Source organism: Danio rerio, chromosome 1 (assembly GCF_052040795.2).
Source record: "Danio rerio strain M-AB ecotype USA chromosome 1, GRCz13ab, whole genome shotgun sequence".
In the NCBI taxonomy this organism is placed as follows: Eukaryota; Metazoa; Chordata; class Actinopteri; order Cypriniformes; family Danionidae; genus Danio; species Danio rerio.
This window is the reverse complement of record NC_141021.1, coordinates 16209306-16222738: the sequence shown is the minus strand read 5'-3', so window position 1 is coordinate 16222738 and position 13433 is coordinate 16209306. Positions and strand designations below refer to the sequence as shown.

Here is a 13433-nt window from a genome sequence, read left to right as displayed (position 1 = left end):
AAGGAGACCCATGATTTTATAGTTTACAAAGTTAAAATACAAAGAAATAAACAGTAATTTAATGCCCTGCTACATTTGTAATTTCATTTACACATAACCCCGATTTATATCATTAGAAAGATAATCGTGTTTATATAAACACTATAAATAAGGACTTTCCCCTCAATCCCCGGGTCTGAATGCAGACTCAGTGCAGCAGCTCTCTTGTCCTGTCTATTTTAACCATTAGCCCTGCTGGTAATCTGGAGAATTTAGGCAAACAAAGCAGCACGACGATGTGTCTAAATGTGAACGAACTCCTGATAAAGGACAAAGTCTGCCATTCTGCAATTCTCGTACTGCTCTCCAGACAAAAATGCTAGCAGCACACACACAACTTTGCTGTATCGGCACTAACAGGATCGCGGGGAAAAACATGCAACAAACCCTGTGGATCATGGAAACAAACACATACAACCCTTCATGAACGGCTAAATAATGTGCCGTTGGTAAATGGATGTGGCTCATCCAGTCATCAACGTTGGATTTCACAGCTTGGCACAGGCAGCCTGGTCTGCTTTGCCTTTGGAAAGCACGTGCTCTCATGAATTAATTAAGAAGCCGGGTCTTCTCATAGGATAAGAAAACTCCGCTATGAATAATAATGAGAAACCGACACGTCATCTTTGCACTTGCAGTTCTGCGCTACATCACAGATTTTGATCCCGCCTCAAAAATCATTTTAAACCCGGAAGCTGAAATTAGCTCAAAAGCTCAAAATTATCCAGTTTTCTTCACAATTAAAGCTAACAGGTGCTAACATTGTCCTAACTGATGCTCAACACACACAAATCTGTTAAAATCTCAAAATAAGTACTTGAGGGCATCGTAAACATTTAAAACTAATCATTATATAAGATGATTCTATAGTCCTGTATTTATTAGTCAAACACTGAATCAATGAAAGCATTACATATTCTCTTTATCCAGCAACCACTATGAGGATTTCAGTGGACATATACTACTCATCTCACCACCGTGCTTCCCTGACAAGATGTGCATGACACTCAGTTTTTACTAAATCGCAATTGTGATTTAATTTCAATCTCTTTTGCACCCCTACAATTAATTGTTAAGCTGCGGTGACACAGCACTTTTTCCCCCATGGACTTCCAATTATACGCATGCTAATGTCTCAAACCGAAAATGCAAGCTTGTGCGATAAATTTTAAAGTTCGCTGCATTGCGAACGCATCATGTAATTGTGTAAGACCAATCAAAGATCAAAATATGACGTCTCTGGACAGAAATTTAAAATATGGACCAATCGCTTGATTTTTTTTAATGTCTAATCATCTTGTTTATTCCTGCCCATTTTCGCAGTGCTGTATGGCAGCAGAACTTTGCATGCTCAAACTCTAGTGTGACCACGGTATTAAACCCCTCTCACAATCACAACGATCACTCTCATCTGAATTCTGATAAATCCTGCACCTACACATTATCACCGCTCATCACCCGAGCATCATAAATACCCCATCATCATATGTACATCTGGCCTCGTCATATGTACAAGGGACTGCATTCTCCATACACTCAGCATTAACACATTTATCCGAGTTACTTACCTTTTGTTGTCTTCAGGGATTTCCAGTGTCTGCGTCTCTCTCCAACTGTTGGTCTTTTCTGCTTCCATGTCTGGTCTTCGTGACTGGTTCACTCCATTCCTGGTTCCCCGTCATCATCTAGAGCATTATGCCAGTCATTATTTCATCTACAAACTGTTTCATCTTATCTGTTTACCTGCCATCCTCATCTGATAAACTGTGTTTCAAGAGTTCACACTTAGCTGATGATTGATAATAAAGCTAGTTTGGCGTGCTGTCCTGGGAGAGAGCCCTGAGCTTTTAAGATCCTTGAGCCCTGGGCTCCCTCCCGTTGCAAGGCGAGAGGGGAGTTTGAGCTCAGGTAGATCTCGATGACTCCCCCTCCTGCATATTGTAGCTAAGTGTCAGATATGGATGTTGAGAAGGTGAACTCAGAGTTTGGCTAAAATATTTGGAATAATTGTTTAGGGTGCTAGTTTTGAACTGTGGGAGCAAAACTCCACACAGAAATGTTGCCTGGTTTGGAAAGGAATTAAACCAGGGGCATTATTACTGTGAGGCAACAACGCTAATCACTAGCCAACGTGATGCCCGTTTGAAAGGAGTGAAGTAGGGTTGGGTGGGGGGGTTTCTTCAAGACGAAGATATTGAGATGAGAAAAGTCTGGTTATTTATAGTGAGTTAAGGACCGTCTGATAGGATAATCAGTCATTAGCTAAAGTTGGAACAGCTGTGAACAATCATAAGCACGTGATCCTCTCAAAATTTGTTTATAAATAAACTTTACATATACTAACAAACCTTGTTTCCATTCCTTCTACAACAACAACAAACTAGTGAATACGGCAAAAACAACAAACAGGCTCAATCCAAATGTGAAAATATAAAAAAATGCATATGTTATGTCAAACAAGAACAAACTTTTAATTGTTTATAATTTTAGACAAAGAAGGCACACTTGACCAAGAAAATGTATAATGCACATGTATGCTAATTGTTCATACTATCAAATGGGGTATACTTTGACTACTTTAAGTGTATGTTTATATGCATTAAAAAAATTTATGGTATTGGCATCTGAACTATTTTAAATACATTCAGAACCACGCATTTACCTTTAGCCTAACCTATACATCTAACACTGCCATATTTAGTTTTTTAAGCAAATGTAATATTTGACACGCCAGTCAACAGTTAAATTGTGAATCTAAAATGCACATAAAACCTGACTTTTTCACATAAATGCATGGCAAATAAAAGTATGAAGTTGTGTTTGTTATAAATATGCAACGGCAGGAGATCAGGCTGATGGAGCACGCGGCTTTTAATATGTGAATATGTGGGTCATGGTGGTTATGCACTTCCATAAAAGCGGATGTTTGTCTTCTAACACTTTCTTTTTTCTCTCTTCAAGACAGGCCTCTTCACAAACTGCCACGTCAACACAAAGTGTGGTAACAGAGAGAGACGTTCGCTGTCTGTTTGCATCTTTGAGCTCCGCCAACAAACCAGCACTTAGCATACTGTTGTCTTGACGGGGCACACAGATACACTGTTCGTCAGTGGTCCACCAGCCGGCCTCGACCCAGCAGCTGTGCTCTGGTGACAAGATAACAGCTGCTGCCAGGACTCACAAAGGCATGCTATAGTTAAAGCAGATCATTCCATCGATGAAAACTAGAGAATATTAGCGCAGTAAAAAACAGCTGATGGTGACGAGAAAAGAAAGTCGTAAGAGTTATAAAAAGTAAAGAAATAAACTTTTAAAACAATACAACACAGCATCACCTTTCTTATATGTGTTAAAGCTAAGGTGATATGCGACTCTTTATTTACACAAAAATCTTGCTGATGATAAGCAAACAGAATTCACAGGAATCCAGGGGGACAAGCTATTCTCAAAATGGAAGAAACTAATGAAACAATTAAACACTATATCACCTTTGCTAAATGTGTGAATAGTTTTTATGTTAAACACAGATTTGCTTGTCAACTGCTGCCTATTTTTATATAAAGGTGCATATTTCTTCATTAAAAAGTTAAGGAATCTATAGTTAATGTATGAAAATCATGTAGGCCCACACTCGCATTAAAATGAGGAACCCAATCACGCCAGCAGTCTGACCTAATTAAAGCAGTTTTGATATGCTTATTTAAAAGTGCATGCCTCTAACCTACATTCTCCGCTCTAAAAACATACCTATACACAAAGTTCACTGCAGTTTCCAGCTAACATTAACACTTGAATCAGTGGGAAAAGGATCACATCTCATCACAGACATTTTAATTATGATGGAAGACCCCCAAATCTTGTTTTTGCATGTTCCTTGCAAATAATATGTTGAATAAAATCAATTGTTTGGATAAAATAAAACACCGTTTGAAAGCATCATGGACTATTATTTCTCATAAATATGTCATTTACACAAGATTTGCATTGTTTGTTTTGCATGATCCCTTGGAAAGTCATATAGATACCATTTATTTTATCTGTAAAATCAGACACAACTAATCAAAGCTGCAGTAGACACATATAAAATAAAATGATCTCTATTAATTATAACCAATTATAAGTCATACCCAATAGAGGAATTACCAACCAACGTCACACAATGATGTCACAAGGGTTCAACCGCGCATATCGGGTGCAAAAAAAAAAAAACAGTTGTAATAGCAAACATGTCGTGTTGAGTGGTAGGATGCCAAATTCACAAATCCAAAAATAGAAAACTTAACTTTTCACGTACACCACACTGCTTTTAATGCCAACCGCAGACGTCTTTGGCGAACAGCCATCATAAGAGCTGAATGGAGTGAGGACCTAATTAAATATGCTCGACTCTGCAGTTCTCATTTTATTTCATGTAAGTTCACGCTATGCTGAATCATGGACATTACTCATTTTTGATTGCATTAATGATTTCAGCAAAAACTCGGTTAATTAAACTGCGGACACTGAATGCTAAGAACGATATGTAAAAATGTGCATTCACATACCCTGCCGTACAGGTGCAGTTCGCTGTCAGAATACAGTTGTTTTGCTTGTTGTCAATTACCAAGGTCTTGCTCTGTCTTCTTTCCTTGTCTTTAACTAGGCAGAACTCGGTTTTTAGCACTACATAGTTTTGAATCTGGTAATCATGGAACATTATTTCTCGCAAATGACCAGACAGAACATAATTGTAGGCATGACTTTTAGGCCTTTAACTTATCTCTTGTAAAAACACTTTTCAATGAGATAGTTGTATATTTCTGGCTGGATGCTTGGCCATTTAGTTTTATCCAATATCCATTGGGAGGGTGCTATTGCAAATGGACCTGTCAGATGAACGCCACTCACTTTAACATTAAATTTGCAGAACAACTGTGCTTATCACTGGGTGACGAGCTGTTATAATACGCTGAAATCATTATGTAAATAATATATATATATAATACGTGATCAATATAACTTATCTCTCAGACAACAACAAACTCTGTAACGCATCGGATGTCAGTCCCTCGCTGTAAAGGCTAGCACTACAAGTTTTTTTTTTTTTTTTTTTTTGCAACCTTGCTGCTGCGCGCGCATCCTGAATGTTTACAAACAGTAATTCGACTATACATGACTCTTTTATATTAATAAAGCGTATTAGAAGTATACACAGATTTACAAATACATTCTTTTTCATTTATAACATTTAGCAGTATGCTTCAGTTCATAAAGCTATTGTAATTGTTGTTAGTGACTTACCTGTTGTTTCAGTCGGATCAAATCCTCCAAACGCACTCTGAAGGACGCAAATAGGCTGCTTTGTTTCGACTCATTTACAAACAAAGATAGAGGAATTCACTCACGAATCAGAAAAAGACAGTAAGTTGTTAAGTCTTAATATATTAGTTTTTAATCTTAATATTCCACGTGCGAGGTGATTTCGTCCCGACATATCGCTCAATGAATCAGAGTTAAATGAATCGACTCAAAAGAATCATTCGTTCACAAATCGCACTTTTTTGTGAACCAATTGTTGTTTTTTCTTTAAATAGCTTGTTCAACCACAAATGTACGTAGGCCATTCATAGATAACTAAAATGTTCTACAACTAAAATCGTGTTTTTTAATGTCAAAGTATATGCTTACCAGACACTTTGAATGTAAGTGTGCTACTTTCTCCAGGTGATACACGGAGGATTTAAAGGGATAGTTCACATAAAAATAAAAATTTCCTAACTCACACTAAAGTGGTTGTAAACGTTTATGAATGTCTTTCATCTGTTTCACAAAACTAAAATCTATGGAAAAAACAGCCATTGACAACCCCATAGGAACAAAAATAGTATTGAAGCCAATGGCATTATTTTTAACAATATTCAATATATCTTTCTTTGTATTCAACAAAAGCAAGAAAGTCATACATGTTTGGATTTGGAACAAATAGAGGGTGAATAAATCATGGTAGTATTTTCATTTTTAAGTTATCCATCACTTTAAGAAGTGAAACAATCAATGTGTGCAAGAAATTGCATATAACTGAATTACTTTTAATCTACTAAAAATATATTCAGATATATTTAATTGTATTGTGTGAAAAAGAAGGCTATAAATAAAAGACTAAATAAAAAGACTTTAAATCTCTCCAAAAAAATTCTTCCTCAAAAAGACATTCCAAATAAATTGTGCATTTTTATTTCAACTAATTATTAAATTAAACTATGAAATAAGGAGATGTTAAAATAATATTAAAAATAAAAAGAGGTTGAGAAAAAGTCTGACAGAAATAGGGGATGAATTCAGGTCAATTATAGGACACATTTCCCCCAGTGATTTCAATAGCAAAAGTGTCCCATTTTACCTGAATTCATTTCTTATCATCTTGAATTTATCACTTTCTGTTGGCTACATATATTTTCAATTTTTCCATATTTAAGACTACCTGCTTGAACACCAAGAAAACATAAAGTACCCAGACAAAATCATACTCCAGGCAGAACATTAATAGAAGAGCCTGTTTCTGCCCTTTAGATAGTGGGGTATAATTGAGAACATGACTGCTCGAACTGGCAATTTGCTGACTCACCCCTCCAAATCCCCAGGAATGAAAAACATTCATCTTTCATTAAACATAATTCAGCTGATGGGGTTTGAAGAAATGTTTGTTTCGCATTCGGCAACAAGCCCAGTCTTGCGAATTATATTTTCTATATTATTTTGGTATTTACTCTCTGTCTATCTGTCTATCTCTTGCCCCGTCTATCTCTGTTTCTCATCTTCTTGTAGCTTTGTGAAGGCAACAAGTTGAAGGGTAATTACCTCTTCATTATGTAGAGGAGAGTGAAAAGAGAGGAAAAAGATGTAGCAGTCTGTCAGCTGTCCTGGTCTGAAAGGTCAAAATGGGAGAGAAAGGCCAGCAGTGACGTGTCCCATTCAAAAACACACGGCACGTCACAAGTCTTCATCAGAACCGAGACAGCTCTCTAACCAAACTGCATTGCAATTCAGATTCAATCACTCGCTGAATGGCATCTTTCAGACCAGTTAAATCTTCTATGCAATTGTTCTCGCAGTAATTCAAATGTGACGGGTGAGTGACTATTTAGAGGGAGAAGGTCAATAAAAATGCCCCGTATTTGTGTTACAACAAATGTCATTACTCATTATACAATTTGAGTGGAGAAAACAAATGTGTAATTGCTATTGTTAAAATTAAAAACCGACATATTTCCCTATTATGATTTTGGTATACAAGAGTCTGCCAATATCTGATTTATCTAATGCAAACGAAGCATTGATAATTGCTCTAATGAGGCTAAACTGTGCTGATGATCATAACATCTGAATTTTATCTTGTAAAAAAAGACTAATTTTTCACAGAGAAATATAATTAATCAAATCATACAGAGCACTTTAACTACGAGAAGGCAGATCAAGCAAATTTCTCCATTATCTTTTTAGACCATATTTCATTTACTCCGTAAATCTAATGTGGTAGATTCATTTGAACCAAGCCAAGCTAGTAGAAAATTGGATGAAAGGAACTCTTTAGTTTAAAGAGAGACTAAAAACAAGTGAAAGTGCCAAAAATGTGACTGTTATGTTTTTTTAGTCGAGGTAAAATAGGTCAGGAAGAGTTTATCTACCTCTTACATTATCGACCGTGTATCAGGAATGTTTAGATCTTTATCTGCGGAAGTAAATTAAAAGCAGAGGCTTTGTGTTGTCAAGGTCAAATATGTGTTTCTGAGTGAAAATTTCATTTCCTGAAAACATCACAAATCATCTAAAATCGGTGCCAGATAGCTAAAAAGAGATGTAAAAAATATTTCAAGTAATAAGGTGTGCTACAAACACTTTATCTCTGTAATGAAAACAGAATGAGAAGTATGCATATTTCTTTGTAGGTGAATATATTTGTCATTATGCTTGGTACTTTAATTTTAAATTTGTATCACAGCAATATCTGTGATAAGAGCTCTTTTAAATGCACAATATGTATATTTGCCACTAGAGGGTGCATATTCACAACAAACAATGTCATATTTTCATCATCGTAGAATCTTGGGAGTTGTTGTCTTTATTGGATCCTACAGGACTCCTGCAGACATGAGATGAGCTGAAATGTTTCTTAATAAACTTATTTTCATAGTAGTATGTAGCTGAATAGGAATGAAGGGTGTGTGATGTCTCTGGCAAAAACACAAAAAAATGCTAATGAACTTATTTCCATAGAAGTATAAAAAGTAGGACTGAAGGGTGTATGATGCGTCTGGCATAGACACAAAGGGGAAAAAAATGCTTATTTTTTTCTGAGTATGAAAATCATTTAAAACATTTGGGGTAATGTAAACATATGTCAGTCAAAAAACACTGTTCTTTCAGATTTTTGCATATTTTAATGCAAACTAAAAATTAAACCTCTTTTAAATTCACTGTTTTGTTACTACAGGTTTTTTTTTCTTATTACAATCTGTAAAGCACAGTATTTAGCCTCAATATTGCTTTAGAAAGACTTGTCGTAAATTTTTCTGGTTGTTCATGCTCTGCTGAAATTAATTTTTAATTTGAACAAGTTTCGTTTTAATATTTTTTGTGGCTGAACTCTGAAATGAATGTCACCTCATTTTACTTATTTTTAAATCACTTCACCTTTGGTTTACAATTGAACAGACATTTCCAATAATTTGCACAAAGCATCATAGGGCAGGTTGATTTAAAATGGTAAACCGAAAGTGTTATTTTATTCAAAACCAATTTTCAGGAGAAAAAAAATGTTGCTATGCATATTTAAATCTAAAATCATTTGATGACTTATTAAAAGACCTAAAACTAATTAGCTGTAATTACTTCATTTGTCAGAAAGGCATTTCGATCATTTTGTGCAGGTCAGAACTTGTTTAATTAAAAAATATCTAAAAGTTAATTTTTTTACAAGAAATATATTAAACTGAATAAAGTTGGAATGTTATTTCACTCATATTTTGACATTTTGATTATCACAAATTATTTGAAACATTAAATTAGACGTTCATTTAATATGCATAACACTTCATTTTGATAGTCCACCTCGTTGTAATTACATTCAACTTATTAACCCATAACTTAAACCTAACAGTCTGCTAATTAACCATACACCAATGAGAGGTACTGTAGCATGTAGTTGGAAAGTTACTTGTCAGAACAATGTCTAACTTTTAAAATTTCGACTTTAACAAAATAAACTTTATCAAAACAAATACTTTTACTTTATATTATATTATACTTTATTATTGTTCTAAAACATATCATGAGCTTTAGATTTAAATAACGCAGTAGTATTTGCTTATAAATCATCTTTTGTAAATCCAATAGCCATTTGGAAATGTGATATTTCCCCTTATATGAACAAATAAATTACCAGGACCACAAACAGCCATAAAAGTAATTTTTTATTAAGATTTATATATAACCTAAACATAATAATAATTTATTAACATAAATTGCTGACATAAGCTGAACAAATAATAATTAAACATTATGGTTCGTTAGAGTAGGATATCAATAGTTGAAATCTGAGGATTCAGAAAAAAAAAAACAATCAATAATGTTTTCTGAAGTACCGATTGACCTGTCCACCGCCTTCCCCAAACCCTGACTGTGTTTTCAAAAACAATACAGAAGAAGAAAAGCCTTCACAGCAGCCTGATTTTTACCACGTTTTCAGATTTGACCACATTCTCACCCTGTTATTTGCTTGTTTATTTATTTTTTCACTTTCTAGAACTGTTCTTTGCAGGACTTGAACCTCATCATTGCAGTCATCTTTGTTCCAGACATACGCAGTAAGCCACTGGACAAACTGATACAGGAACAGTGGAGAAACCATTCACATAGAGGTACAGTAAGCGATCAGCTGGTAAGAGCAAAAAGGAATGGCATCCTACAGCCCAACAGCATTCGTTTTAAAGACGAAATGCAGCCATACGTACCTCTGGCTACACACTGTACAGTAATTTGTGATCTCCAGAAATGTATATAAGACTACTTTTTTAGAATAAGCAACTAGCATGTAAATTCTTAGCAATGCAATTATTTACTTAATATTCTAGTGATTTTTTTGCCTAAACCAAAAATGTAAAACTTTGACTCAAAGTTTTGATACAATTTATATTTGTGATATTTATCTGCAATATTTGAAAATACAAAAAGTGCATACAATGCATATATTGTGTAATTTGCATATATGGGCAGCATAATTTAGATTCCTACATGTGTAGTTTCAAGGTACACTCTTAAATAGGTGGACCTCAGGTAAGTGTTAAGTAACAAGAATAATTTCTTTTTCAGTAGTTTTGGTCTAAATAATGATGAAAGAGCTGTTTCCTTGCTTTTAGCAGCTGCTCCAGAGTCCTCAAAAGACCTGAACCCAACCTGTTCAGCAGTTTATTTGGCCGCCCTCCATTTCCATGGGACTAAATCAAACAAATGTTCAGACTTACTCATGCCCTCCAAATGTCAAAACATCAAAGCAGCTTCTTTAATCGACCTAAAAAGATTAAGTTCAATTAATATGCTGCGCAAATCCAGATGAAAAGAGACCTAAGGTGAATATTCCGTCAATAACATGCTTGTGGGGTTTTATTTAGCCTTATAGTTTTAGCTTCATCTTTCGAATCAATCATCATGTGTCATCATTCAGTCACTGGCAAGTAGATTGAGGGAGTGATAAATCTGTCCCAGAGATTCACAATGTATCTGTGCAGAGGTTGCAGAGCTGTTGGTGGATCCATCACTGTCAAACACACAGAATGCCACAGCAGTCGACTATTATACGATAAATCATGAAGACTCCAGCATTTACAGTAGATATGCTATTAACTGGTGCATTTAATAAAGGCTCTCCTTTTGTTTGTAGAGATAAATGGTGTTCTTATGACTCTAACTGAGCTTAAAAATTGCTTACTTAATATAATTTCTGACACATTTCCACACATTTGAATGATGTTAATTTAATTTAGTCAAATGAAACCCAAAAGCAGAATTCATTCTGAGAATTATCTGATGAATTTAACTTGAACACAGTTTAGTCCTGTTAAGTCAATCAGCCTTAAACACTTCATTTGGACTGTTAGAATGTTGACTGTTTTCGTTTAAACTTAACAACTACTTTAACAAAATCTATTGTATTTATATGTAAAATACCCAGCATGCACACAGCGTCATAAGACATTATTATTAGGTTAGATTTAGGTTGTGATGTTGGGTGACCAAAATTCAGTGTAGTGTTAGAAAGTGACCAACATCAAGCCAATATTTTATATATTTTATATTTATATATAAAAATATTGTCCCTAACAAACCATACATCAATGGAAAGCTTATTTGTTCATTATTAAAAATATGTAAAAATCTTAATTTCCAAAAATGAACACTTATGGTTGGTTTTGTATTCCAGGGTCACACTTTAAAGAACCTGAACAAGCATTTTCTGAGTGTGGTTGCAGGGCTAACTTTGAACCTTTATGAACAGTAAATATAAAATGCTTTGAATCACCGGCAATAGATCCTTATAGAGTTCTGCCATTAATCTGTCTGTACCTGGAGACCTGCCAGAGGACTGGTTCTGGACAGTAAGTTTCAGTAGGCATTTGAGTCTTGATTCATGTGTCTGCGAGACCACTAAATCATGAACAAAACAATTTCAGGCACTCCTGCTTCTCAAGATTTGATAGTAAATGACAGCTTATAGGAAAATCAATAATTTATTATTTTACATAAACTGTTTTTGACTCTCTCAGGCATTGAAGATACATATACCTCAAAGTTATATAGCTAACTAACTTTACTAATAAGCTTGCTAACATACCTAAAAACTAAATAAATAAATAAATAAATAAATGTAAGTAAGTAAATCTATCTATTTAACTATTTAAAAATACAAACTAAAACTAAAATAATGTTAATTATATTGAACCCGTGGCTCAAAACCAAAACTTCAATTTACAAGTTTGATGGTTAGGCCACGACTTTCCCAAAACACTGATACTGTCACGATCACCAACGAACTAAGCCTATGCAGATTGCTGGAGAACATTGGCCACCACATTACCTAATGTAAGAAATTTTATGAAAAAAAGTAATTTCTGTGGGTAGACCTGAAACAAGAACAAGAAACATGTTTTTATATATTCTTCTTGAAATAATTATCACAACCAATATATAGCTTGTTCTTCTTGTATATACTGTAGCTTGTTCTCTTATTGTAGTGAGTGTGCACCAACATTCAATTTTAAAATTTACAAGTTATTAAAACTAATTATTTTTCTGTGATAATTATATTGCGATCACCAAAAGCAACTGGCACCGCATCATTGTAATGATCGTTTAACTTGGCTAATTATTTTCTATTATGCAGCTGAGTAATTTCATTAGGATGTTCTGTTCGTTTAACAAACCGTTTCTTCCGTCCCTGAAAAAAAGACTTATTTTGAATAATGTGTTGGTTATAAATAGGTTGTTTACATCTTATTAAATTCAGTGCTCCCACCTCAACTGGGTCTATGCCACAAACTCTTTCAGTAAACTCCAGAAAATGTCATTAAAAATCTGACTGTGACAAGTGTAGGTCTTCCCCATGTGGCCCACAGACCTGAAGTACCCTGTGCAGAGGAGTGACAATTGTGGAAACTTGCCTGTCACAGTTACATGACACAGAAAATATTAGTGTTTAAGTAACCCATTCGTTTTTATTAGCAGCAGACAAGTAAACATCCTTTTTAACTGTATGTGTCTACTTTAAAATCCCTTCAATTAAAACAAGCAGACAAATGCCAAGATCATATTTCAATTCATCAGTTTCGTTGCATAGAAGTGACAGTGGAATGCATACGTGTCAATGAAATGTAATCATTTATAAACCCAAAACAAACTAAACTTTGTCATATGTAGTTATTTCTCATTGTTTGTATTTCCTGTGCTCTGTAAGTAATGGCATGCAGTTTTCCTTCCTGTTAAACACCTTCTGCAACACCTTGGAGTGTGCTTTGACTGAGAGGATTTCTTGGCTTATGGTGATGACTGGCTCATGAGCCGAATTTGATTCCCAAGGGCTATCACCTTGCAAAAGTGTATAAATTGTGCTCTGAGAAAGCATTTTCACACGATCAACATGCAATCTGTGATGTGCACTTGACTCTGATTGAGTTGTGAAATACTTGGAAGGAAAGGAAAAAGGAATTGGCTTGGTGATAAGCTTGTACAGTATGTTTTTTTTTTTTTTTTTGTAGCGATCTGCTGATATTGGATAAATTAGGGATAAAGTACATCCAGGCGGTTGTTATCGCAGAATAAAACCTGACAGGTTTACCGGCAACCTGAAAAACATGTAACTGGCT

General features: G+C 34.8%; 2 long non-coding RNA genes across 3 annotated transcripts in view; one reads left to right on the top strand and one right to left on the bottom strand.

Moving 5' to 3' along the window:
• Positions 1-5542, bottom strand: part of LOC141385534 (uncharacterized) — a 173707-nt gene extending 168165 nt beyond the window's left edge. The window contains exons 1-2 of one of the 2 annotated variants that reach the window (XR_015476438.1): positions 5320-5542; positions 1608-1724 (exon numbers count right to left, since the gene is read on the bottom strand). This is a non-coding gene — a long non-coding RNA (uncharacterized LOC141385534). The remainder of the gene's footprint in view (positions 1-1607; positions 1725-5319) is intronic. The other variant, XR_015476439.1, reaches the window with a different exon arrangement.
• Positions 5150-13433, top strand: part of LOC141385535 (uncharacterized) — a 29014-nt gene continuing 20730 nt past the window's right edge. The window contains exons 1-2 of the long non-coding RNA XR_015476440.1: positions 5150-5439; positions 9836-9935. This is a non-coding gene — a long non-coding RNA (uncharacterized LOC141385535). The remainder of the gene's footprint in view (positions 5440-9835; positions 9936-13433) is intronic.